The sequence below is a fragment of the Maylandia zebra genome, linkage group LG9 (genome assembly GCF_041146795.1).
Source record: "Maylandia zebra isolate NMK-2024a linkage group LG9, Mzebra_GT3a, whole genome shotgun sequence".
Taxonomy (NCBI): Eukaryota; Metazoa; Chordata; class Actinopteri; order Cichliformes; family Cichlidae; genus Maylandia; species Maylandia zebra.
The window spans coordinates 30,743,731-30,771,703 of NC_135175.1; the positions used below are offsets into that span (position 1 = coordinate 30,743,731).

Here is a 27,973-nt window from a genome sequence, read left to right on the forward strand (position 1 = left end):
TCCCATGTTGTAGGCAGCGGTGCGGGATCTCAGAGCGTCGCGGATGGTTTTATCCACCCACGGCTTCTGGTTGGGAAACGTTGTGATAGTCTTTGTCTCCACGGTATCATCCGCTAGTTTCCCGATGAATCCCACAACCGCTTCCGTAAACACGTTGACGTCATCGTCGGAGCTGTTTCTGAACATGCCCCAGTCTGCGTCATCGAGTGCGTCCTGTAACGCGGCCACCGATTGATCCGTCCAGCGCGCGACCTTCCTCTGAACCGGAACTTCCTGTTTCAGCCTTTGTTTGTATTTTGGCATGAGGAAGATGGCGGCGTGATCAGATTTGCCAAACGGGGGGCGGGATTGTGCCTTGTAGCCGTCCTTGACCGTAGTGTAGCAGTGGTCCAGTGTCCTTTCACCCCTGGTGGGGCAGGTGATGTGTTGATAAAAGTTCGGCGCTGCGCGTTTGAGGTTGGCGCTATTAAAGTCCCCCGTCACAATAAGCGCAGCGTCCCGGTGTTGTGTCTGGTGCTGTGTGAGTGCCTCATGCAGCTCGCATAAGGCGGTGACCGTGTCCGCTTGTGGTGGAATATAAACGGCACTTACAATGACCGATGTAAATTCCCGAGGTAGATAAAAAGGACGACACATGATGGACAGTAGTTCCAGATTTGGTGTGCAGGAGCGTGTGAGAGGAACAACGTTCGCACTGTTGCACCAGTTGTTGTTCACCATTAAACACACGCCGCCTCCCCTTGACTTCCCCGAGTCCCGTGTCCTGTCCATGCGGTGAACCGAGAAGAACTCGGCCGGCTGGATGGCGTGGTCCGGCACCGCTGGGTTCAGCCATGTCTCGGTGAAGCAGAGGAGATTGCAGTCCCGAATGTCTCTCTGGAACTTTATCCTGGCCCTGAGGTCGTCAAGCTTGTTCTCCAGTGACTGGACGTTGGCGAGCAGGATGCTAGGCAGAGGTGTGCGGTGTGCACGAGCTCTCAGCCTGTTCCTGACGCCGGCTCGCTTCCCTCTAGGCCGCCGCCGCTTCCCTTTGTTCTCCCTCGAGATCTCACTCGGCCAGCTCGGATCCGGAGTTAAAAACTTCGAATTGTGAGTACATTGTATACCAATAGAAACAAGAGTGTCACTGTCATACCTAATGTACCCAATGGTGATGATTTTGCCGATTTAGAAACGCTGAAAACTAACTTAAAAAACAAAGACAAAGAAAAAGTGGTCGGAGCAGTCGTGACGGCAGCCGACCTCACCGGCGCCATCTTAAAGATACCGTGCAGGGGCCTGTCCTTCCATGATGGTTCCTCGTCTCCCTCCTCTTTCTTGGGTTTCTGCTGCCTGAGGTATTCACTGAGCACTTGGTCAGTTGGGGCCATCAATATAATATATATATATATATATATATATATATATATATATATATATATATATATATATATATATATATATATATATATATATATGGTGTCTGTGCAGTTTGTGATAGTTTTAAAAAAAAAAAGTTTTTCTTTTTTTAAAGTATATGAACTAATCGTGTCTGAAATAAATAAATACAGATGTATTCTGCCAGTTCATATGTTTCCTCAACCCTGTATAACAGAAAATCAATCAGTGCACCTGCCTCTGGTTCCACAGAGAGCGTTTATATTTTACCTCAGGATTCTTCCACATCTGGACAAGAAATTAAAGCATTAGTAAAAGCTGCTGTTGCTACGAAGGTTTCTGCATTGTTTCGGTAGTTTTTACAAATAGTGCCAGCTGTACAAAACGTCAAGTGGCTGCTTGAGACTGCAAAAGGTAGCCTACCCCCAGAAACACCTGTATTAAAATGTACACTTTTTCCTGTGATGAACATTTTTTCTTTACTCGCCTCCACATTCATTCTTTAAGTCGGACTCGTTCCCGGTGGGTGATGGGCTCTGCCAGGGCTGCCCTTTGTCTCCGGTTCTGTTCATAATTTTTATGGACAGAATTTCTAGGCGCAGCCAAGTGGCGGAGGGCTTTCGCTTTGGTGGCCTCAGAATCTCATCTCTGATTTTTGCAGATGATGTGGTTCTGTTGGCTTCATCGGGTGAAGGCCTCCAGCTCGCACTGGAACGGTTCGCAACCGAGTGTGAAGCAGCGGGAATGAGGATCAGCACCTCCAAAGCTGAGGCCATGGTTCTCAGCCGGAAAAGGGTGGAGTGCCCACTCCGGGTCGGGGATGAGTTCCTGCCCCAAGTGGAGGAGTTCAAGTGTCTCGGGGTCTTGTTCGCGAGTGATGGGAGAAGGGAGCCGGAGATCGACAGACGGATTGGGGCTGCAGCTGCAGTAATGCAGACACTGCACCGGTCCGTCGTGGTGAAGAGGGAGCTGAGTGTAAAAGCGAAGCTCTCAATTTACCGGTCGATCTACGTCCCTACCCTCACCTATGACCACGAGCTGTGGGTAGTGACCGAAAGAACGAGATCGCGGATACAAGCGGCAGAAATGAGCTTCCTCCGAAGGGTGGCTGGCCTCTCCCTTAGAGATAGGGTGAGAAGTTCGGCCATCCGGGAGGGGCTCAGAGTAGAGCAGCTGCTGCTCCACATCGAAAGGAGCCAGCTGAGGTGGTTCGGGCATCTGACAAGGATGCCCCCTGGGCGCCTCCTGAGTGAGGTGTTCCAGGCATGTCCCACCGGGAGGAGGCCCCGGGGCAGACCCAGGACACGCTGGAGAGATTATATCTCTTGGCTGGCCTGGGAACGCCTTGGTATTCCCCCGGATAAGCTGGAGGAGGTGGCTGGGGAGAGGGAGGTCTGGGCCTCTTTGCTTAGGCTGCTGCCCCCGCGACCCGGCCTCGGATAAAGCGGATGAAGATGGATGGATGGATGGGAAAGTAAAAATAAAAATGTCACACTGTGGTATGGTGAACATCTTTCAGTCTACAAAATTACTGGTAGTGGAATTTCACTTCATACAAGTTGATAGGTTGGTAGCATAAACCTATTCGCTGGAACGTTAAGACAATATAATTACACTGCAAGCAAGACGCAAGTAGGCAAACTTCTTCATGGTACTCGTGCACGGGAGAGAACCAGACAAACGCCGTTCCTTCGCTTGACCCCAGTAGCTCTCGTCCGTCCTCCCGTAACACTGTCCTTTTATTGAGGTTACATGAATATGCATAGGTTCATTAACATACCGACGTCTACATACAAACAAAGAGTACCTTGCCTGTGTGTGTGTGTGTGTGTGTGTGTGTGTGTGTGTGTGTGTGTGTGTGTGTTGCTGATCAAAGGGTCAAACATCCTTGGTCAGGAAGAGGGTAGACTAGACCCCCTCCGGTGAGGAAGTCCAGCAGTTCATCTAAACAGAAAAGCACTTAGACTAGAACAGATGTAGCTACGTTAATCCTACCATAAAACAATTAAAACAAGATGCGACCTCTTCCCGTGCTCCCAGGATGTAGGTGTGCATTCTAGTGTGGAATGCACACCAAGCCTCTGTAGCCTGTTAAAGATCACACAACTTATCACTACACAATTGATTATACACCTCTAAGCATCTATGGTTAAATATTTCTAAGCATAAATGACAATCAACAATACAAACTCTAACATTCCCCCGTTTTTGACCTTTATGCTAGAAAGTTCCCAGTTATGCATACCTCATGTCTGACAGTTTCAATGTAAACATTTTTTTACTCAGCATATGTCAAATCACCCTAAATTACTGTAAAAGTTACACAGTTTAATAAATGTATTAGCAGTTACCCCATTCATTGAGCTCATCTCATGGCAAACTGCATCTTATGAGCAACCAAAGAAATTGTTAATTTAATAGTGAAACTAAGAAAGTAACATTTTCAAAAACATCTCAGCTTGGTGATGCTTCCTCCGGGTGTGCAAATCACATGTCTCTCTGCAGAGTGGTTTGAGTTCTGCAGGGCGTCATGAATGTCTCTTCTAGTTGTTTCGTTGTCCATAGGACCAGAGTCCAAATGTATGTAGAATAAACATTCAAACATACCAGTTAGTTTTGTTGTTTGTCAACATGGGTCTCAGCTATTTCCAAAGCTGCAGACCTCTCAGCACTCTAGTTTTATGGCCTCCCATCACCTCACTTCAGGCCTTCATCCTGCGAGGGGGATATTTATGACTCCTTCATTGTCCACGCTCTGCAGAGAAACACCTCTGTGGAAAGGGTGCAGGGTTCAGTTGTCTTACTGCTGTTATGATCCCAGCAGCCTTCAGAGTGTCATCGTATGCACAGTATAGTGGCACAGCATTAGGTGATGTTCATAGGAAACTGCTGTCATCACCACCATAGCTTCTGGTTCCTGTGCTTTCACAGAATCATGATGTCATCCTCGAACTCCTTCTGCGCTGTCGATGGAGCTTGGCACGCTCCCCTCATCCCACGAGTTTTCATGTTCCAACGCTGCTGAAGGTTTAAGGCAGAGCACGTCGTACACCTTAGTCGTCTTCCTCAGCGTCAATATTGAATCTTTCATTTTATTTAAAATCTCCTGGAAGCTCAGTAGCACAGCTCTCTGTGTGATGTCTGCTGTGCTGAAGATGATCTCTGATCCTCCTGAAGCCTCTCTCCTGGCCTCAGCTCCCATCTTGTGGACGATCCTCTCCTCTATTTTGCAGGCAGTTTCATGGTCCTTGCTGTGGCTCCAAGGTCTGATCTCATGATGGGCCCCAACCAGCTTGACCTTTGACCTCAACCACTGCCTGGCTGTCGGCTATGCCTGGAATGGTTCACGCTTCTCACTGGGCCTCTGAAGATTTCTCAGGAGATTACTGCTGCACCTGTATTTCCTTGCTAAGAAGAAAAACTTCTATTTGGAGAGCATGTCAACAATCATCAAACCACATTCTTTAGTTCAGTGAACTTCACTTATAGGCCATCAAAGCCTCATCTGAACATGGATGCACCACTTGCATAGGTTTAATACTTGTAAATAAACGGCTAATCACACAAATCACTGCAACAATAATAGTAAACATTGTTTAATGTTAATCCTTGCACTCCACCTCTTGACGCATGGACATTCCCATGCGTCAACTCACCAAACCTGGATCCCTGTCTTAAAGAAAAAGATTAGCTAGAACATGTCCCAGGCAACATCAGGGCACCTCCTCCGGAGTAGCTCCGTAACCCTGCAATAAAAGATGTTAGCGTGCGTTGCATATTAAGTTTGCTTAACACCTGGCTCTCCCAGGAGCCTGTATACACACCATCACGGCCTGGAAAGCAAAATCTGGAAGTGAAATCAAACTTCACACCTGTAAACAATTGTATCATAAGAGTAATAAGCATTCAACATCAGCAAGACAAGTGTCATGTGCAGGTTTTCTCAAATCAGTAACTACAACTATTACCCTAATTCACCTCAGACATGGATTATCCCATGTACTCTGTTAACATTAATGTAATCAGTGGCTTCTCTTAAGCAAAGTCACTCCACTCATATATTATTATTATGGGTTCAAAAGTGGCCAGCAAATGAGCCCATGATAAACTATTCCATAATTACCGTAATCTCTTATTTGTTTTACTCATGTCACTTGTCCGCTTCAGCTGATTCTTCTAAATGCAGTCTCAGAAAAACAAACATTAGCAATACACATTGACCATCCTGGTGGGCAGGCGTCGGCCATCCACATTCCAGAGGTGCCATAAAACACCATAAAGTTAACACTCGCTGTGGAAAAAGTAACACTGGTCTCATCACAGTATGTCTCAAACTATATTAATTTCTCCATCAACATATAGCCTGTAACTACAGTTTTCTTCACACATAAACCCAGAAATCTTGTAGTAGAGAAACATTAGCCAGTATTCCTATAAATCACATGATCAAACACATGAAGAACCGTAATGCTGTAAAAACGAAAATGCAAATGCTAGCGCTTGCGCCGGTGTATTGCATACTTTGTCACAGCTATCTCTGTGAGCACACAAGCTAGTGAATGACACACACATAGTAAATTCACAGACACAGAAAATGGCATTTAAAATGTTAAATCATCACGCAACCTCGAGTGTTGCTGTCATCTTTCTGCTCCTGTAAAGGGAAGCACACACAGACTCATCTGCACCCCTGCCAGGCGGGGGTCAACTTCACACAGTCGTGTTACATCAGTAAAGTCTTGTCAGCTTTTGTCAGCTTTTACCAGTCAGTCAGTTTTGTTTTCCTTTCACTCACTCATTCATGCATTCATTCTTTCTTTCTTTGCTGATAGTGGAACCTATCGTCGCATTTAGTTTCCACTCTCAGCAAAATGACGTCATTTCAAAAAGAAAAAGAACTTTTAGATGGGATTACCTCACTGAATCCTTTTTTTCTTTTTTTTTTTTTTTAGGCTGGGACACTTATAATAAGTGGTCTTCTCCAAAGCCCAAATTAATGTGGAGAAAACTCACTTGTCACAATTTTCTCGACGACGTGTAGCGCTTTTAATTCCCGACGTGCAGATCTGCTTAAAGAACAGAGATTATCAAACAAAACTTTCAGTGCACTGTGAAAGTATCAAAATAAAAAGGCCTTGTTAAGTCATGACACAAACTCCTCATCTCAGGAGGGTAAATCATACCATTAGCATGGTTTATCATACCATCATACTAATCGGCAGGCTCGACTTCACAACAGAAGAAGAAAAATCATCAGCTAGATTCACTCCAAATCAACCATCAGCTGCACAAAACAACATAACCTTAATGCCTTATTAGCTATGAGTTTAATCCCCAGGTCTGTGCTCTTCACTCATTTAGGTCACAGATCTATTTTATTCAATTTACCTTTTTCCTTCATCATAAAACATGTGACATGCTGTCATGCACTTCACAAAACAGTCTGTTCTGACGTATTCAGAGTTGTGTATCTAAATACAGGATTCACTCGCACATCAAAGCAGGAAACTCAGTGTTTTAGAGTCTCTACTCAACACACAACAAACTCCAACACATCTCATTCACTCGTGCTAGAATTCAGTCACCTTTCATTAATCTAAAACCAATCAACTAATTTGCATATCAGCTATTAACCCACTAAGTTGACAGGACGACAGAAAAGCATGTTCAAAATAGTATCACAAAAGACAATTTCCCTCATACAGTAAATTACTTATGCTGCCTCAATCAAGCAGGAAGCTTCTCCCAATTTACCATTTTAACACTAAATTTATTGTCTGATCACTGATTTATCAAACCAGGATTTTTTTTTTTTCCCACAAAAGTTAAATTGTTGTCCTGCAACTTGGAGAGTCAATTTTTTTCTTTAGGATAAATTCAGCATTTGATAACAAGTGTCTGCTAAATTGACACTATTGTAACACTGATGAAAGATAACAAGCTAATTTTCATTACATGTGTTTGTGTTATTAGGCAGGTCTAATGCATGTCTGTGGAGCTGCATCTCCAGCAGAGCATGTTCTTAAAGCTGCCTTTCCTACACACTTCTCTGCTATTATTTAATCATTTCTTAACTAATGTGCTATGAGTCTTCATGAGTCATTTTGTGTTTGGAATTGTTAGTAGGGTTAATGCATGTTCTGCTTGTGTGTGTGTGATTTTGTATATGTTTCTATTTTCGCAATGTTTCAGACTCCGTCTCAATTTTCCAACTTAAGCAGTCAGTTTTCTTTTCCCCAGGTTTGCTAACCCAAATTTTGATTTCCCACATTAAAAATAAAATTTGTGTTCTCACCACTCTCATTCTATTGTCCTCTGATGCGGTTGACTTCGTGCTAGTGGCTGAAGTGCTGCTGCTGCTGCCTTCCTGGGCGACTTCTTAGCAGCTGCTGCCGGTTTCTTGGCTTTGGCCGCGGCGGGCTTCTTGGCTTTGGTCTCAGTAACCCTGTTCATCTTGAAGGATCCGGAGGCCCCGGTGCCCTTGGTCTGCACCAGAGTGCTCTTCGCCACCAGACTCTTTATGGCGGTCTTGACACGGGCCTTGTTCTTGTCCACATCGTAGCCTCCGGCAGCCAGAGCCTTCTTGAGAGCGGCCACAGACAGGCCGTTGCGCTCCTTGGAAGCGGCCACGGCTTTCACAATCAGCTCGCCCACGCTGAGGCCGACCTTTTTGGGCTTGGAAGTCATCGTCTTCTTCTTCTCGGCCTGAACCTCGGCGCAGGGCGCAGGGCGTGTTTATGATGGAGCCTTTCCCACCACAGCGCTGGCACGTTGAACGCATCATGAAGGGTCCATTTCTTTCATGTGGCTTGCCCGAGTCACTCAGTCCTTTTTGAGCATTTCGACATGCTGCCGCCGCAGAACCTGGCCTCAGATCCAGCAAGCTTAGCGCGCTGATCTCCAAAAAAGTCCCGAAAGCCAGAAAGACGTCAAATAAGTGTCTCGTGCTGAGAACTCAAACAAAAACTCTTCTTCACGCCGCCATCTTGCTCGCCCTTCCGTGGAATTCATCCAATCAGACAGGAAGATGGGTTTGCTTTCTTCTTCTGCTGCTGTTTATCCACATTGCTGCTGCTTGTTGGGACTTTTTTGCTCAGGACTTGATGCTGTCTCTTTATCATGTTATTGCTTTGGAGCTGCATTCCTTGTCTTCAGGGAGGGGTGAGAGCTTGCTTGCTTGTGAGGTTGAGAGACACATACACATTGCGCTTTAAATAAGTCAGCCAGAAACTTGGCCTGCATGTTTCCAATGATGTTAAACTATAACTTTCTTCCGACTGCTGCATGTGGAAAATTGATTCAGGTCTGCTTTTCACCTGAAAGTGACAAACTAAAACATGTTCATTATTATCATCACTGTTTAATCAACACACATCTCTCTCTCTCTCTCTGTCTGTGTTTGTGTGAACAATCCTTTCTTAAAAGCAGAAAATGACATTGTAGTTGTTTTTCGGCTGATCAACACAAAACCTTTTTCCTATGATTATTTCTCTTCGTCTACAATGTAATTTGTTTCTTTTTCACTCTTTTTTTTTCTTCACAATAGCTGGTGGTCTGCAAAATCACCGCTCTCACTCACAATCAGAGGCAATCACTTTTGCACAGTGCACAAAAACACTGTGATGTCAGACACATTCACACTCACTTTGTCAGCTGCATAAATAAATCATATGGCTGGAGATATGTGCCATGGTGATCCATAGGCATGATCACACGTTTATTTAATTATTTCCAACCCAACAAAACAAATAAACAAAAACATGATGCTGATGCTATGAACACTCCACACACAAGAGTCAAGATTCAGGAAAACTGCTCATGGAAACGCTGCACACTCCAGTTATCACAGTCAACATAGTGCTGTTTCCCTCTCTTAGAGTAGTTCTCAGACAGCTCTCGATCTGATAATGTGTAGCCTGCTCATCAGCTCAGAAGAGAAAAAAAAAAACTGCAACGCAACATCACACAGTAGTTGCTCTGCCCACAGCGGCAAAGTCTTACACTTTCATATTCAATTCAGCTTCTCCATCATGTGCTTTTAGATGTTTCATACAGGGTTGAGCATATTAGTTGTTTTCACAGATGTGCTCTATATCTCAACAATGGCTCATAATAAGACGACAGTCTTCCACACAGGTCAAGTGCCTCTATGCACTTCATTAGTTTAAATATTTATCTATATCACTTCACCTCACATGTCATTGTACTGAATTTAAGCAACCACAAGCTTAATGTAGATTACTTTTAACAACTATCCACCTCAATTACGTCCATGGTCTGGCACACAGGCTGTTAACATTTTGTGTCAGGAAGGGGTGGGGGGAAAGCCACCCACCAGAGCACAGCTGCTGATGTGGGCTGGCCTTTTCCACACACTCCTGGTTGCTTAGGAAACCCATGATAACAACAACAGTCGGTGTCACAGACCACATGTTCTGCGCCGCACACACCCACACAACAACAACAACAGCGACGACGACAACAACGAAAACAACACAAAATAGGCCTACCGTCCAGCACAGTCTGGACCCCGCGGAACTTCTCAACGCCCCACAAAGTGGCGGAGAACTCACCTCTCGCCACACAAAGTAGCGAGGAACCTCTTGCTCCACAAAGTAGCGAACTTCTCAACGCCTCACACAGTGGCGGAGACTGCACAACCACACGGTTATAGAGTCGGGCTCTTCTCAACGCCTCACACAGTGGCGGAGACTGCACAACCACACGGTTATAGAGTCGGCCTCTTTAAACTTACTTGGCATTGCTTAGAGTGTAATATCAGCCCGAATCCCGCCGACCGTCATTCATCGAGGAGAAAAGACAGACCGCGAATCCACAGGAACTTCCTGGCTGACGTCAGTCTTTCAGTGTGCCTCTCCTCCCCTCGGTGAATGCGATTCCAGGGATCCGGCTCGAAGGACCAATTAATGATAGGTTGGTAGCATAAACCTATTCGCTGGAACGTTAAGACAATATAATTACACTGCAAGCAAGACGCAAGTAGGCAAACTTCTTCATGGTACTCGTGCACGGGAGAGAACCAGACAAACGCCGTTCCTTCGCTTGACCCCAGTAGCTCTCGTCCGTCCTCCCGTAACACTGTCCTTTTATTGAGGTTACATGAATATGCATAGGTTCATTAACATACCGACGTCTACATACAAACAAAGAGTACCTTGCCTGTGTGTGTGTGTGTGTGTGTGTGTGTGTGTGTGTGTGTGTGTGTGTGTGTGTGTGTTGCTGATCAAAGGGTCAAACATCCTTGGTCAGGAAGAGGGTAGACTAGACCCCCCCGGTGAGGAAGTCCAGCAGTTCATCTAAACAGAAAAGCACTTAGACTAGAACAGACGTAGCTACGTTAATCCTACCATAAAACAATTAAAACAAGATGCGACCTCTTCCCGTGCTCCCAGGATTTAGGTGTGCATTCTAGTGTGGAATGCACACCAAGCCTCTGTAGCCTGTTAAAGATCACACAACTTATCACTACACAATTGATTATACACCTCTAAGCATCTATGGTTAAATATTTCTAAGCATAAATGACAATCAACAATACAAACTCTAACACAAGTATTGGAAGTATTAGTTGGTTTTATTTCTCTTATGTCTCTATTTCAAATTTCGACAAGTGAATGGATTGTTGTTGTGGTTATTTTTTAAGAAATGCACTTGTGACTGTTAGAGCGCCTATAAATCACTATCAAACCGAGAATCTCAGTTTTATAATAACTGTAATATAAAACCCAACAGTCAGCACAGGTCACTGTGAGCATTTCTGTGGTTTGGTTGTCTGCAAGTTCAGCTATGCAACATTTGCCATCTGTCTGATTAAAAACTAAAAGAAAAATAAAGACAGGTGCAGACTTTCCACTAACACAACTGAATCTAAGTGCATCTCCTGGAAGAACTAGTTTTTAAAAAAATATTTTCACCTATCTCCCTTAGGGTGAGAAGTTCGGCCATCCGGGAGGGCTCAGAGTAGAGCCGCTGCTCCTCCACATCGAAAGGAGCCAGCTGAGGTGGTTTGGGCATCTGACAAGGATGCCTCCTGGGCGCCTTCTGGGGTTGGTGTTCCGGGCATGTCCTGGGGAGGCTGCAGTTGGTGGTGTGTTTCCAATATTTGTTGACCTACATTTGAAAAATTTCCAAACAACAAAAATCTTCATCTTCTACATTTTCAGTATCACTTCATGATGTTTGTTTGATCCCGGGAAGCCAAATTAGTGATCGATATTAAGACTCGATCAGTTGTGCATCCACACAAGATGTTCCACTGAATGTAATGTTACACTGGTTACCCAGGGAAGCCTGCTAAATAACTTGGGGAATGTTTGATACAAACCGAACAAAATAATACAAATGTATTGTGTTCCTTGTTGTTATTTAGCCTAGCTCATATCACAGCCCCAGGAGATGTATCTCTAACGCATCCAAGTCTTATCGTAATGTGAGAATCATAACAATAAATTTGATGTTTGGCAAAAATTACGAATTCTCTATGCGAAGGAAAAAAGTGCTGCCCTTTGTAATTATGGATTCAAGATGTAAACTCATTGACTGTCTGCTCCCCTGAGACTATTTCTCTCTTGGCATTTAAAAAAAAACAAAAAAACAATCAACCTGTGGGGAACTTTCAAAATATCCCTGGCTTTAAAAAGAAAACACCCTTAAGCTCTCGCAGTGTCGTGTGCGGCACAGACCTCATTCTGCAAGTCTGTCATTTTCATATCTTCCTACTGCGCCTCGGGCTTTTTAATAATTGAATTAATTATATTGACATTGTTGAGTATCCTCCTCTAATTGTAATAGGCTTGCTGAGATGATAAGAGCGTCTGTCAGGCTGTGAGTCAGAGCTGCTCACCTAGAACCCATCAGCTCTCTCTCTGACATGTATGAATAAGACAAATGAGCCCAGCAGTACTGAAAATGAATTGTGTGTGCACGGGTGCACAGTATGTGCTTCCAAAGACCTGTTTTTCGTATGAACTTACTGTGACCCGCGTGAATATAAACAATATTCTGTTTATTATTCCTATATTCATTCCTTATGCAAAGCTTCGCCATCTGCTGCATTACCCCGCGCCACCCCAAAGACAGCAAACAGGCAGACAATCTGTAATCTGCAAATGACCGACCAACTGTTTTTCCAGCTTTATGAGATGCTGTAAAAAGTTGTCATTTTATATGAGTTGTCACATAAAATAAAATAAAAAATGTAGATTCAGATCTTAATTGTTGTGCTTCACCTTGTACCTCCACCTTTTGATTTATATGTTTAACATTGGGTCTATTTTTCTTCTAATTTTCAGTAGATTTTTTTTAAGTTCATTTTTACGCCTACCAATGTTACTTTTTTATATTCTCAGAACTCATCAGAAAGTAAAAGATTTGCTTTGAGTGATGATAATAGAGATGACATAAATGGAAACACAGTTGTTTGCCAATCAATACCAGGTTTAAAGTTTTTCCATAAGTGGTCAAAAAGAACATACAAGATTAGAAAGGTTTTTATATATATATATATTGATATTTTTGCCCTTCAAACTTTGCTGCAAATAGTTGGATGGATTCTTTTTAAAGCAATTGCAGCCTTATAAATGTTTTACATGGTAGCTGGCAGTTTGGTGAGGTAACCTGGTTACACTCCTTCCCATGCCTTCTAAATGGGCCTCCCACAAGCTGGATTGGTTTAATGGGCAATGCTTATGTAGTACACGGTCAAGCTGTCCCCACAGCATCTCAATAAGGAGGTTAATGTCTACCACTGTGCTTTACGTTTTACCACTGGCTGTGGAAATTTTGTACATCAATGTTCTTTGTATCCTGCTGCTAAGTGGCTGTCTCTCTATGGCTGCAGACTTTCCTGCTGGTTGGCACTTCTATATAAACCTGTGTACATAACCAGGCCTTTTCACGCAATATTTAAGAAATGTTGTTTTTAAATATATTGCCATTGTTTAAGGGAATAATTGATCCAAAATCTTCAAATCTGGATTCATGACTTATCTGTTGCCACGATTTTCAGTCCAGTTCTTGTGTAATCTAGCATAGCTCAGCCTTTTCACCCCGTTTCCCTTGCGTAACAATGGCTTCTTTTTGATGGCTTTTTAAAAATGTATTTATAAAGGACATGACTTTTAGATACTGTTCATCTGCAGTAGCAAGTTGTTTTGGGTTTTCCCATATGGAAAACACTATATGAAGTAGGCATAAGATGTGGCCTACTTCATATAGTGAATCATATAAGACTTATATGATTTCCTCATGAAAGTTGCCACTTTCATACATTGTGTTTGTAAGTATCCAAAACATACAAGTTTCATTTATATATTTTTTCTAGGGATCTTATATCTGTTTTCACTCTTTTATGCTTTTCATACAAGTTTCACTCAAGACAGATACAAACTTTATAACATTTATATATCTTTTCCATATGGGTTCCTTTAAGGTCTGACGCTTCTCCTCTTTTTCATTTTCTTTCAACTTTACAGGGTCACAGTGCACACACGGCGAAACATGCCAACATTTAAGTTAATATTTTTTTCTGAATAACCTTGAGAGGCATACAACAGTATGTTTGCACTAACATGCTGTGTTAATTTTGTTATTTTCAGAGATTGAGCTAAAAAAGGGGCACAAATGATGTGCTTTGTGACAGGCTGTTAGTAACAACCTGAAGTGGAGTTTAACTCCACTCTAAAGGACCAAGAAAATAATTGTTTTGGTTGGTGTGGCTGCTTTTGAAGTTGCTCTTATTACTATTATTATTACTATTATTATTATTATTATTATTATTATTATTATTATTATTATTATTATTATTATTATTATTATGTAACTGCATCTGATCCAGATGTTGTTCCCTCTCCTGCCCGGTCAGCATAAACGCTGCTGGCCTCTTGATCAGGTCTTGATTTTTGATCAAGGTAGAAAGGAGTATTATAGTAAAATATTGAACAACAATAAACATAATAAGAAAGGAATATGGGATGTTTTAAACGGTATCATTAAAAATAATTCTGGACAACAAAGTTATCCACAATACTTTATCGATAATGGCAATATTATGGAAAACACTGCTGATAAGGTCAACAGCTTTAATCATTATTTTGTAAATATTGGACCAAAACTGGCAGAACAAATTCCTGAGTCACTGCCATCAGTAGACTGTAGTGAAAACCTGATTGATAGGAACCCTAACTCAATGTTCCTCACATCAGTGGAGGAAAAAGAAATAATTGACATTGTACACATGTGTAAATATAAAACATCTACTGATTGTAATGATATTGACATGAAAATCGTCAAGAAGGTCATTGAAGGAATTGTAGGACCTCTAACATATATTTGCAACTTATCATTTCAGACGGGAAAAGTGCCAAACAAAATGAAAATAGCTAAAGTTGTGCCGCTGTATAAAACCGGGGATAGACGCCACTTCACAAATTACAGGCCTGTTTCTTTACTACCACAATTCTCCAAAATCCTAGAAAACCTGTTTAATAAACGATTAGACAAATTCTTAGATAAATATAAATTACTCTCTGACAGTCAATATGGATTCAGATCAAAAAGATCAACATCTCTGGCATTAATCGAATCAATTGAGGAGATTACGAATGCTATAGATCAGAAACAGTATGCAGCTGGAGTATTTCTGGATTTCAAGAAAGCATTCGACACAATCAATCATGACATATTAATTAATAAACTGGAACGGTATGGGATTAGGGGGGTTGTACTGCAATGGGTGAAAAATTATTTAAGTGACCGGAAACAATTTGTGAAGCTGGGTGTCCATTCCTCATCATGCTTGGACATTGCTTGTGGTGTTCCACAAGGCTCTGTACTGGGTCCAAAATTATTTATTATTTATATAAATGATATTTGTAAGGCATCTGATATATTAAAATTAGTATTATTTGCAGATGACACAAATATTTTTTGTTCTGGGGGGAATCTAAAGGAGCTGCTGGATACAATTACTTCAGAAATGTGCAAAATTAAAAAATGGTTTAACAGGAACAAACTATCGCTAAATCTAAGTAAAACTAAAATTATCTTATTTGGGAATTCCCTTAGAAATGCACAAGTGCAGATTCATGTAGATGGTGTGGAAATTGAAAGAGTACTTGAACATAAGTTTCTTGGTGTGATTATAGATGACAAATTAAACTGGAAGTCTCATATAAATCATATACATAACAAAATTTCAAGAAGTGTCTCAATCTTGAGTAAAGTAAAACACATTCTGGACCACAAATCACTCCACATTCTCTATTGTTCCCTGATTGCACCGTATTTGAATTACTGTGCAGAGGTTTGGGGCAATACTTACAAATGTTCGCTATCATCAATCTTTATATTACAAAAAAGGGCCATAAGGATAATCCATAAAACTGGTTACAGAGATCATACAAATCCACTATTCTTAAAATCAAAAATTCTAAAATTCACAGATCTGGTTCATTTTCTCACAGCACAAATTATATATAAAGCAATAAATAACCTGCTTCCTGACAATATTCTAAAAATGTTTTCTAAAAGGGAACGGGGATACAATTTGAGGGGGGAATTAAATTTAAAACATCCTCGTATCCGTACAACATTAAAAAGTTTTTGCATCTCTGTGTGTGGAGTGAAGCTGTGGAACAGACTAAGTATAGATATGAAGCAATGTCCAAGCATGGCGCAGTTTAAAAAGCGGTTTAAGGATATGGTTTTTACAGGGTACAGGGAAAAGGTAGAGATTTGATAGGGTGTTCTTGTCTAATATTTTCATGTGTGTGCGCATGCACGGGTTTGTTGGTATGGATATATATATATAATTGTAGGCTGTGTATCCTTGAGGTGTTAATGGGGTTATTGAAAATGTGTATATGTGCGTATGTGTGTATATACGTATGTATGGATAGATAGAAACATATATGTGTATATATTTAAAAAAAAAAAAAAAAAATTACACATAACATATAATGTAATTGCAAGGAGGTATTTCTGTAGTCTATTGATACTAGATAGTGGAAAAGGGGTGGGATTAAATAAGCTTATGCTTCTTCCTGCTCCTTTTTGAACATGGACGTTATTTGGAGTTGTGGTTGCTCGTTTTCCTTTTGTTTGCTTTGTTCATTTGTCTCTTTTAATTCTATTTTTTTTTTATACTTTTTCAACATGTTCAAAATAAAGATTCAATCAATCAATCAATTTTTGGTTCCAAATGTTGAACAAAGAAGTTGACCTCAGTCATAAACTGCGTACAAAAGATTGAATTAGCCATGGTAATGTCTACTCTTGGTTTGTCAAATTGTTGAACCTTTGATGTAAGCATTTCGTCGGTTGTCGTTTTAGTTTTGAAATGAGACATCACGAGTGAGCGGTGGCTTTGAAACCAAGAGATATGTGGAGCGACTTGTCAGTTATAAGATAGACCCAAAGTAAAGTACAGTGCACTTTATCATTCATTTTGTCGCTAATGGGAGCCATAATTTACATAATTAACATCACGTTGTATTCAGTAAAACCATAAATTAATCACAAGAGTGTTTACTGAAGTCATCAATCAAGAGAGCCAAGGGTCAATTTTATCACAGACTTCTACACAATCCACAGAAAATGTCATTATGGAGAAAGTCACTATGATGTCATCCACTGGTTATTAAATTCCCCCCATGAAGTCCCATGGCCTGCTCATGCCTGATGTTACGACCCCTACAGCCACTTTGTGACTAGTCTGGCAGTGTGTCGATCTTTAATACCACCCACTGAGCCAGTCCAAGTTTTTACTGGTCCCTTAATAACTTTAATTACTAAGTTAATCTGTAAGAATAAAGCAGAATATAAAGATTTATATTTTATGTCATAAATCAAAGTCTGAAAATATAGTAACTAAAACTAATATAAATGTAATAGAATAAGATGTGAGTTTAACTTCCTATTACTGAACATGTGAATGATCTGCACAACTTGTCAGTTATGTTGGTGGTCTGCATGAATGGTGGGAAGGCCCATCAGTATAAATAATAGGATATTTATCTCCTGATGAAGGTGAATAAAGAAGCACCTTTGATGTGCCTTTCCTTAGTATGTAGAGAATTTAGGTGCAATGTAGATAGTTCTGAGTCACTTCTTTCTTTTCGCTAAGAAAAACTAACTATTCAGCTGCACTCTAAATATCTCCATTGATACTAACATACTCAGAATGAGATTGTAATGTGTTCATGTTTACTTTCTTAGTGTACCGTTTTAGGATCCAAGCATTTTCTAAACAAAACACCAGCTAAGGCTGATGGGAATGTCTTTAACTTATGGCTAAAACATGATGAACTGAAGTGGTTGAACTGATTAGTGTTGTCATGGTAACCCATCCCATTTTTACTTTGCTAATGTTAACCTCATGGCAGGGCAGAGGTTCCATCATCTGATGATTATTAACATAATTAACTTTTCAATGTAATGGATCAACTGATAAGTAAACACAGCAACATCCGTACAAATGCAAATATTTTTAAAGCTGTAAAAAATAGGCATTATTTTCATTAGTTCATTTGGTTTTCATATAATTGTTGATTTCTACCCACACAGTTACAGTAGATAACTGCAGAACTCACCTGAAAAGTTTTCAGACTCTGAAGAAACTCTTGTTGGAGAGAGGTGCATTCACTGTCAACTCTGGCAAGCGGGAGATTTTGTCAGCAGGGGGTAGCCAAAACCAATCCTATTAATTTTCTTCCGTTTAACTTTTGTTAAGCATGATAGACTTATCTAAACACTTTGCCACAACTTTTATACTTGATGTATCCATCTTCTGCTCAATAATCTCCAAATCTGCTGCCACAAGGAAGTCCGTACTAGTGAGGTGTGATTCTAATACATAGGTGTAGTTGTAAATTTAAGCCACTGGATTCAGCCAAAAGTCTGAAAAAAACCAAATAAAATGTCAAATGCAAAAGGAAAAAGTCTGTGGATAACAGTCGCCTGTGAGAGGAGATTTAAAAGAGATTTAAAAGATGATAGTCAGGCAAGTTGTCCTTAAGCCCCGACAGGTAAAGCCCTCAGATGTACAACCTTTTATCCACAATACCTTCTGTTTTGGATCGTCTCGTATTAGGTTCAGATTCTCTTAGAGACGAGTGCAAAAAAGCAGCATTACTGTCAGACTTTATTTTATCTTAAAAGGTCACCAAAGAGCAGGACTTGAGCCGAGCAAGAGTTTCAGCGGCCTTAAGACAACCACAGGGTTGTTTCAAGGATATGAGGACTAAGTAAAGGAGGGAAAGAAGGTGCGAATTTCTTATTAACGAAAGGGCTTTTGTGCAAAACTAATGCATATTGGACAAATAACTGTTTTTTAAGCAAAAATTATATCTTAGTGAGCATGTAGTTGTTTCGCCTGCCGTTCCAGCTGATGTCTTCCATTCATTTCTTAATAAAATTCGGTGAGTAATGTGAAGCTGACATTTTGCAAAGATACATACAAATATTTCTGAAGACGTTTGGAGAGAGGGATGTTAATTTTGGCAACCGGAGGCTTGTATCAAAAGTTTCAATGATAGATCTTTATGCCTCTCAGAATCACCTTGTGTACATCACAAAACAAAGAATTAAATATTGAATTAAAGAATAATAATTCTAAAAAGCCAAACTCACAACCAAAACAGAAAATGAAGAAACAGAAAAGTCCAAGAACACAAGATTAAGAGTCCATAAACTCAGGGCCGTGACTTCTTTAGGTACTGTGTGATTCTTTGAATCTGAAGGGCTTGTTTGCTGAAATGCTTGGGACAACCATCGTCAGTTCATCTCTCAAAGAGAGAGAGTTTCTTTAACAATATACCTGTATTTGTAAACAATCGATGAAGTATGGAAACTACATATCTGGTTAACTCCCAGCTAAAAACACCAAAATCTCACCTAAACTGGCAATTACGACCTGGTAACATCTGTTTTTTGGTTACTGTTGTTGCCCTAACGCACGGTGGTGCATGCCAAAAAGAGCCATCACTACAGCTACTGTTCGCTATGTCGTGCTTTGGTGTTGTTTGACTCGTTGTGCACCTGCACACAGCACAGCCGGTGCAGACAGGTTGAAGACATGAGTCTGACTGTGTCAGTCTGTTTTCCACACCACACATTAGTGGTGGAGCTCAGAGATAACTCGCACACCTCAAGTGCCAGTATAAATGGTGTCAGGGCAGTGACTTCACAACTAATGTGGTTACCATAAATAAGGCTTAAGAACAAACTTTCATGCAGAACAATAAATTAGAAATGTCCTGGTTTTATGACTTGTTTTATCATCTGTGTAGTTGTTCACAAAAATGAATTAATTGAAAAGACTGGGAGAAACTGGTTTCATTAATCAGGTAATGATGAGTTCACACATTTATAAAATGGAATAATAATGACAAGCAACCCTCTGCTGAGCTGTACATAGTAGCCAATCATCATTCACTTCCATTAATGTTATAATAATAGCTCGTTGCTTCTTAGTATATGTGATTATGATGATGTGGCCGTTTTACTGTATCTGAAACTTTCAGCACTTATTCGCAGTTTGCTTAAAATAAAACTAAGACTATATTTTCAGTGTCTAGTGTGGTTTAAGTTTAAACTAAGAGCTTGAAATGAAGCCAGTGGAGCATTCCTTTAAATAATTAATTAAAAAAAACTGCTGCAGGCATGTTTGGTGTGACTGCATACTAAGATTCATTCATGTAAAAACAGTCTTATCCAGAGGTTAACGTGTCAAACATTCAGCCAGAGGGCAGCTACTTGTTTGTGGGAGACAAAGTGTCAGAGTGCATCATGTCCAAGGTCCTGGGGAGAAGAGATGCATCAGACACCCAGCTGTAATGGCCTGTAATTAGAGAGCTGATTAGCAGAACTAATGACCCAAGAAATGATCCTTCCCTCATATCTCAGTGTCTTTGGAACTGAGCTGAAACGAGAGATAGGGGACAAACAGTGTAGCTGGACGAAGACGAGGACGGTCCTGCTCTCGTTAACCTAATTATCGTGTATACAGGTAAATAAGTGATGATGGAAGATGATGAGGGAGGTGTTTGGAAGATTTTGGGTGAGAGATGGCTAGTTCTTGTTGTCTTTTTTTTAAGATGATATTTTGCACAGGAGGAAGCTTTCATGACCATCTGTCTTTGAGCAAGGATGAGCCCTCTCTCTATATATTCAGCAGAGTGCTGCAGGCCACGGGGTAATAGGGGGCTTGGGGCACATCAGATGGGGAATAACAGTGGTGATTATCTTCTCTACCTCCTTGAAGTAATAGATGAAAGCCTCGCCATCATGTAATAGGCTACTTAAGTCTGTCAAGGCGGGAGAAATTTTTACCCTGTCCCTATTTGCCTTGCTCCTCTCCCCTCTCTTTGTGGTTAAATACGCTTTGTCTGAATGTCTCTGATGAATAGTACAGGCCCTTTCTTCCTCCCTCTTCCCTGACATGATAATAAAAAACCACATGGGCGATGTGCTTTTAGTTTCCTTCAGGCCAAATCCCCGCAATCAAGAGTCATTTAAGATATGACACATGCAGGCACTAAAGAGCGTTCTGGCCAGGCAGGAATAATCACACTGTTATCCATACTTTGACATCATTAATGAGGCAGATGAGAGGGACAAACCCTGAGGAGAGGAGGAGTAGAAAGAGTCAGATAAATGGCGTTGTTTCGCAAGATCATATAGCTGATGTTTTTACGTGATCATATCACCACCTCAGCAGGAGATGTTATTTAGCTATTTTGGAGGACATGAGGCTAGTTGTTAGCAGCAAGCAGTGACACACCTTCAGTATCTTTGCAGCATTGATCTCAGGGAGCGTGTTATCTTGTTACAAGCTCACCTCTAATGGCTGCTGATGGCTCAGAGCTGGGTTTTAATTTGCATCTATATGGTAATCCTACAGCACCTGCTATATTTTTGCATAATTCTGCATAAAATCCTTATCTGGCTCTTTCACGAGACGTGGAAATGTCCTTTAATGCTCTTATTGGGAAGACAACTGCACGTGTTGGATTCAACTCTGCAGAGCAGATAAAACTATCTAAATGCAAATAAACAGTGTAATTGTGTCAAAACTGATTCAAAGTTTACCATGCCACGGCTGCTGCGGGGCACATTGTTTTAAATCAGACATCCTTCTTCGCTTGTATGATCACATCTTACACCACTATGTTTTTTTTAACTAAAGTCCATGCTCAGCCAAACATAACTTTTCATCCTTTTATCGACTCGGGCAGAGCTGTACTTTGAAATTAATGGAAAATGTCCGCAGTAGTGGTTTGATTCACTGTAACTCATCTTTATTTGCTCTGTTACACGGCTTCTGTAACATTCAGAGTCAGATATCAGCAAATAGCATTGTAAATGTGATATAGAAAAAAACATATAGAAGAGTTTTACTATTAATGTGTTCCTCGGTAATAGATTTAAAAACAGTCCCTTAGACATACACTCACCAACCACTTTGTTAGGCATACCTTAATAATACTGAGTTTTGCCAAATTGTTCCCTTCAGATTCGCTTTCATTCTTCATGGCACAGATTCAACACAGTCCTGGAAACATTCCTCAGAGAGCTTATTCTATATTGACATGACAGCATCACAGTTGTTGCAGATTTGTCAGCTGCACACATGCAAAGTCAATCTCGTTTTCCCGAAAGTCCTCCGTTGGACTGAGATCTGGTGACCTCAGAGGCCATTTGAGTACAGTGAACTCACTGTCATGTTCGAGAAAACAGTTTGTGAGAGAAATTGGACTTTGTGATATGGTACATTATTCAGCTGAAAGAGGCTATCAAAGATAGGTACACTGTGGTCATAAGGGGATGGACATGGTCAGGACCAAAACTCGGGCAGACTGTAGTGTTAATGATAAATGATCCACAGCTGGTACTAAGGGGCCCAAAGTGTGTGAAATAAGACCACCAACAACAGCACGAACGGTTGCTTTAATGTTGTTTTCACCAAATTCCAACCCTACCATCTGAATCCTGCAGCATCCAGAAATCAAGCTCATCAAACCAGGCAATGTTGTCCAATTTTCTGAGCTTTTATGAATTGGAGACACGATTGACACCCAGTGTGGTCTTCTGCTGCTGTAGCCCATTTGCCTCAAGGTTTGACATGTTGTATATTCAAACATGCTCTTGCAAGTCACATGCAAATCTAGTTTCTAGTTTCTAATTTCTAGTGAGTGGTTATTTGAGTTACTGTTTCCTTTCTAGCTAAGTACTGACATCAACAAGGCATTCACCCAGAGAAGTGCCATTCCTTTGATATTTTCCCTTCTTTAGACCAAGTGCTTGCTCAAAGGGAGGAATTTCATTTGATTGTGGTTTTCTCTATATTATTGTAGGATCTCTACCTTACAATATAAAATGCCTTGAGGTCATGCCTGTTGTAATTTGGCGCTATGTAAATAAAACTGAATTGAACTGACACCAATGATCACACCACGTTCAAAGTCAAAACATCAACAAATACTTCCACATTTCCCTTATTTCAATTTGAAATGAATCAAATTTGTGCAGATAGCACGCACAATTTCTAATTCAGTCTAAACAATACTTTCTACATACTTATCCAGATCCCTCACCTCTGTTATTGCTTTCATCGAAATTCACCTACAGGTTTTCAAATAATCCTGCTTCCAAACAAACTAACCATATAACCACACGGCAAAGCTAAATAAATGAAATTAATTGGTTTGCTGTCTGAAAGTGGTGGGAAAAGTAGTGTTACCCCATGCAGGGATGGTACGAGGGGTTAAAAAACATCTGCTGTGGACTTGATTTAGACACTGGTGCTCATTTCCTGGGAATGAGCAGTGGCGGCACCAGTGGCTCGCGGATGTTTTTAAACCCCTGTTGCATCAAACGTTGCATCCCTAATTAGAGTCTTCATTCAAATCTCTACACGCAGACATCTTACATTCAGTAAAATTGTTGATCTGGTGTGATTTGCACTTTGCAAAGACATCATTATCACCAGTGCTCATCATGAGTAAATATCTTTAAATAACATAAAAATGTTGATCTTTATAACTTCAGAACTTGCTTGAGTGTTTGTTTTGGTGATAGTTCTTTTTAAATGACTGAGTTCTGAGCAAACAGGAACCCCTGGTAAGTAACTCGACATGGTTATGGTGTAAATATGCCAAAAAATAAACAACTACAAACTTAAAACCACAGCTAAATTCTGACTCCCTAGCGTAATGATCTTTAATGCAGTCAAACCTCATAACAGAGTACAATGGTGCATCTCTCAGCTTCAGAGTTCTTTGCAAAACCAACAGCAGTGATCTCAGGTTCACTGTTGATCAAGAAAAGATGCACTTTGCTGGCTAATTTGTGTCACTGTTACAGATATGTTGGCACTAAAGCCCTTTGTTGGCAAGCTACCAAAACATCAGGAGCCCCACAGTAATGACATCCAAGGCTTTTAAACTGAGGTCAGATCCTTAGATGCAACAACTGATTCGGTCTCTTAACTAATCTATAGCCAGTGTTTTGTAGTGTTGTGGCGAGCTGCTGCTTATTTGATAAACAATACATTTATTTTTGGGGTTTTTTATTCAGAGCGTCTCTGAAGGAAAAAAGGGTTAAAAACACATTTCGGCACTTTCAGACAGCGGGGAGAGCCAAATAAAGGCATAGATCTGAAATGGGAGAACAACTAATGAAACTGGCAGCATGTTTTGTTTTTGTGCACAGAGAGCTTTCCCTCACAATGGCCTCCCACATGCGACCGAGGGAGCTCATCAGTAAAAAGTGAAAGCATTAATTACCTGAATAAAGGCAGCTGGCATGGCACTTTTTAAAAATTCACCCTCTTTCAACCTACATGTGAGAGAAGAGATTTCAAAGCGTATTGGGGAGGGAGCAATTTTATGTAGCCTATAAAACCCATTATTCTCTACATAGATGACGGAATTGCAAGATGATATGATTGAAAGGAGGTAATGGTGCCTCTTTCAACAATAACAGTTCCCAGTTTATTTCCCCTAAATTAGGAACACAACAAAGAAAACTTCCCCTGTTGCACAGCCGAGGGGCAATTTTCAGTTGTTGCAGATCACATTCATGCATTCTGACTTCATCGCTTGTTCATAAGAGTTTATTATTGCTATTTACTGCTTCCTTCAGCTTATTACAACTGGTTAAATTGGTTTTGCAGTGTTGCTTCCAGTTTTTCATCCGTAATATGAAGGCTTTCATTCCAGAAATTGTTCTTTTTTTAAGGAAAAAGTATCATCAATTCATCAATAAAATCTGATTGTAAAGGATTTTAAAACACTGTACAAGCTAACGATGTTTCTCCAAACGGCGGATATCTATAGGAGCAAACTTGTCATGTTTGCCCGAACAGAGAGAGAAAGGACAATTGCATCAACCTCCCACCACAAATCCCAAGCCGTGCTGCATGTTGCTGTGTGAAATAAAGCATGAATCTCAAACTGCCATGCTACTCTGGTCCCACTGTGCTGTGTAACCACTCATTACGTGGCCTGGGTTTCAACAGGCACCTACAGACAAATCAAGCTGCTGCAGGTACGCCGAGGGGAAAAATGTGAAGTGCTTCTAATGGCGACAAACCTCAAGGAACACAGTTTCTCTCAAAGTATTTTTGAGAACAGCAAAAAATATACACAATCCTGTTTTAACCTCACATTTTTAAACCACCCGTGTGGGGTTTTTACAAAGTTACGTTGCAGATTCTTTAGTTTGCACCTCTCATGTATTTGATTTTACATTCAGGCCTCTGTCCACAGACGGACACGAAAACAAACAAGAAGAACTGCATGATTTGTCACCTTTTTGTGCATCTTGTACAAATATACTCAAATAAGTTAAACTGTACACATGACTCTTTTTGTTCAGTGTATGGAAAGAATCCTTCTGCATTGCACCATGCACCCATTCCATACCACACTCTTCTTATGTAGTGTAGTAAAAAAACAAACAAACATATGTATCTAAGCTGCACGCTTTCACATCTCTCCCTCTGACACGCTGATGTTATTTTTTCCCTGCTGGTTCACCACCTGTAGGCTAATATTTACTCACAGTCTCAACTAAGTAAAGTCACTGGCTTTAGTTAAGTCACTTTTGTTAAGGTACATCTGGGTTTGACCCTCTGTTGTTTTCAGAGTTGCCTTAATTCTTCATGGCAGAGAAGATACAAACACTCTCGGAGATGTTTGGTCATTTTGACATGATAGCACGACACAGTTGCTGCAGATTTGTCAGCTGGACATCCATGATGTGAATCTCCCATTACACCACATCCCAAAGGACTATGTAGATCATTTGAGTACTAAACTCATCATCAAGTTTATGAAACTGATATGGTTTCCGAAAGAGACTCAGGTGCAGGCCAGGATATTCCTTTAAGCGAAGCGAAGGAACAGTGCGTTTATTTACAGTGAACACATGCACCAAGTGGCTATATACAATGTGCAGGGGGAAACGGGTCCGGGTCGCCAGGGTCCGTGGGGAAACAGGGTTGGGAGAAGGGTGTTCCACACTCTCCGTACAAAATGTTCCTCCCCAATCACTCCTCTCAGCATCGGGTTCCAAAAAACGATCTACACACAAAAATGACGGGTTAGCGGGATAACTACAAGGGATTCTCAGAATACAGGTTAGCAGGTACACAAGTCTAACTGACACTGATAGCTCAACGATCCAGCGAAGACTAGTGCAGACTCGCCATCTAAGTAGTGCAGTAATCAGCTGGGATCAGCGGCCGGTGTGGTGATGAGCAGGTGTGTGGGCCAGCAGCGGGAGCCCGCAATGAGCATCGCCGTGGCGAGAGAGAGAGAGAGCGAGAGAGAGAGCAAACAAACCACAAACATATTGCCCAATAGAGGATTTGACCAGCGGGGCACAGGGACCATGACAGAAACCAGTTTGGGATGATTTGAGCTTTGTAACATGATGTGTTATCCTGCAGGAATTAGCCATCAGAAGGGACGGACATGGTCAGCAGCAGTACACAACCAGGTAGGTTGTGGAGTTTAAACAATGCTGAACTGTGGTGTCCAAATGGGCTCAAAGTGTGCCAGGAAAATCTCAGCCACATCATTACGCTACCACCTCATAAATTGGCCAACGAGTTTAACATTGTCTACCATTGTAACATTTAATGTCATCAATTTAAATATAGACTAAAAATATATATTTATTCAACACCATCTACACATTATATTTGTGTTTTAGAATAAACTGCAGCAGAATGTTAAGTTCAAATTTATTTGTAGTTCATGAGGTAAAGCAGGTCACCTACTGATCGGAAGGCTGGTGGTTCGATCCCTGGCTCCTCCAGTTGGCATGTTAAGTATCCTTGGGCTGGATACTAACCCCAAGTTGCTCTCCGATGCATCTATCGGAGTGTGAATGTAGTTAGAGAGCATCAAGTATAGAGAAAGTGCTTGTGAATGGGTGTGAATGTGGCATGTTGTATACAGCGCTTTTAGTACTCCGGGAGAGTAGAAAAGCGCTATAAAAGAATCGGTCCATTTACCATTCATGTACTGCATCAAATTATAACAGTCACCTCGAGGTGCTTTATTTTTTAAGGTAAGGACCCTACAATATTAGAGAAAAACAACAACAACAACAACACATTCCCTTTGAGCACTTGGTGACAGTGGGAAGAAAAAAAAATCCCTTTTAACAGAAAGAAACCTCCTACAGAACCAGGCTCAGAGAGGAGCAGCCATCTGCTGCAATGGGTTGGGGGGGAGAGAGACAGGAGCAAAGACAAACTATGGAAAGAGATATATGTGCACAATACCTGAACTACATAATTGCATCTTATGAAACAAGTTAAAACCTTTAAAAAAAAAAAAGAGTTTTCTGAAGAAATCTGAGAATTCAAGAAAAGCCCTTGGGTTAATAGGTTCAAATTTTCAGGTCTGCAACTCCTAAGAGACCTTACCTCATTTAAGTAGGATTTTGACGTGCCAGCCTGTCTATAAACTCTCAGCTAGCAGCTGGCTAACTCAGATGTATAAAGTCCACACGTGGATGGAATCACAATGGCTTTAAATGTTCAAATTTGGCTTTTGAGCTGCCCTCATCTTGGTCTTTCAGAGTCAGAATTTACAGTATTTTCACAAGAGGGTGGATTGATAAGTTAAAGGCTAACATTAGCTCACTTGGTTAGCAAGGTGCATCCGTAAACAGTATGAATACCAGTCACGAGCACTAGCTATGTATTATTTAGCAGCCACACATCTTAACTGTGCATAATTGTATGCCTTAATACAATTTAAACATGTTAGTTATATATGAATTCACAATTTCAAAGTTGTAAAAAGGAGGGTAATTAGCTTTAAACCACAAACCACCAAAATCTTTTTTTTCCCCCAAAGGTCTATAAACAACCTTATTTCTGTTTCTAAAAAGGGGCTTTTAATGTGGCCTCATTATGAGGAACTACTTACCTTTGGAGCCAGCCTTAAGTGGCCCTCCAGTTTTGGCAAATCCATGTGGGCTTTTTTTATTTTCCAACCCTAGAGTTGTTTGTTAAACTCTGAGGTTTGGTCTATGAAGCACTTCAACCAGTACCTGC

General features: G+C 41.0%; 1 pseudogene; it reads right to left on the reverse strand.

The window, feature by feature from the left end:
- Positions 1-7,677: 7,677 nt before the first annotated feature.
- On the reverse strand, positions 7,678-27,890 carry LOC143420425 (histone H1 pseudogene; annotated as a pseudogene).
- Between the last annotated feature and the right edge of the window lie 83 nt (positions 27,891-27,973).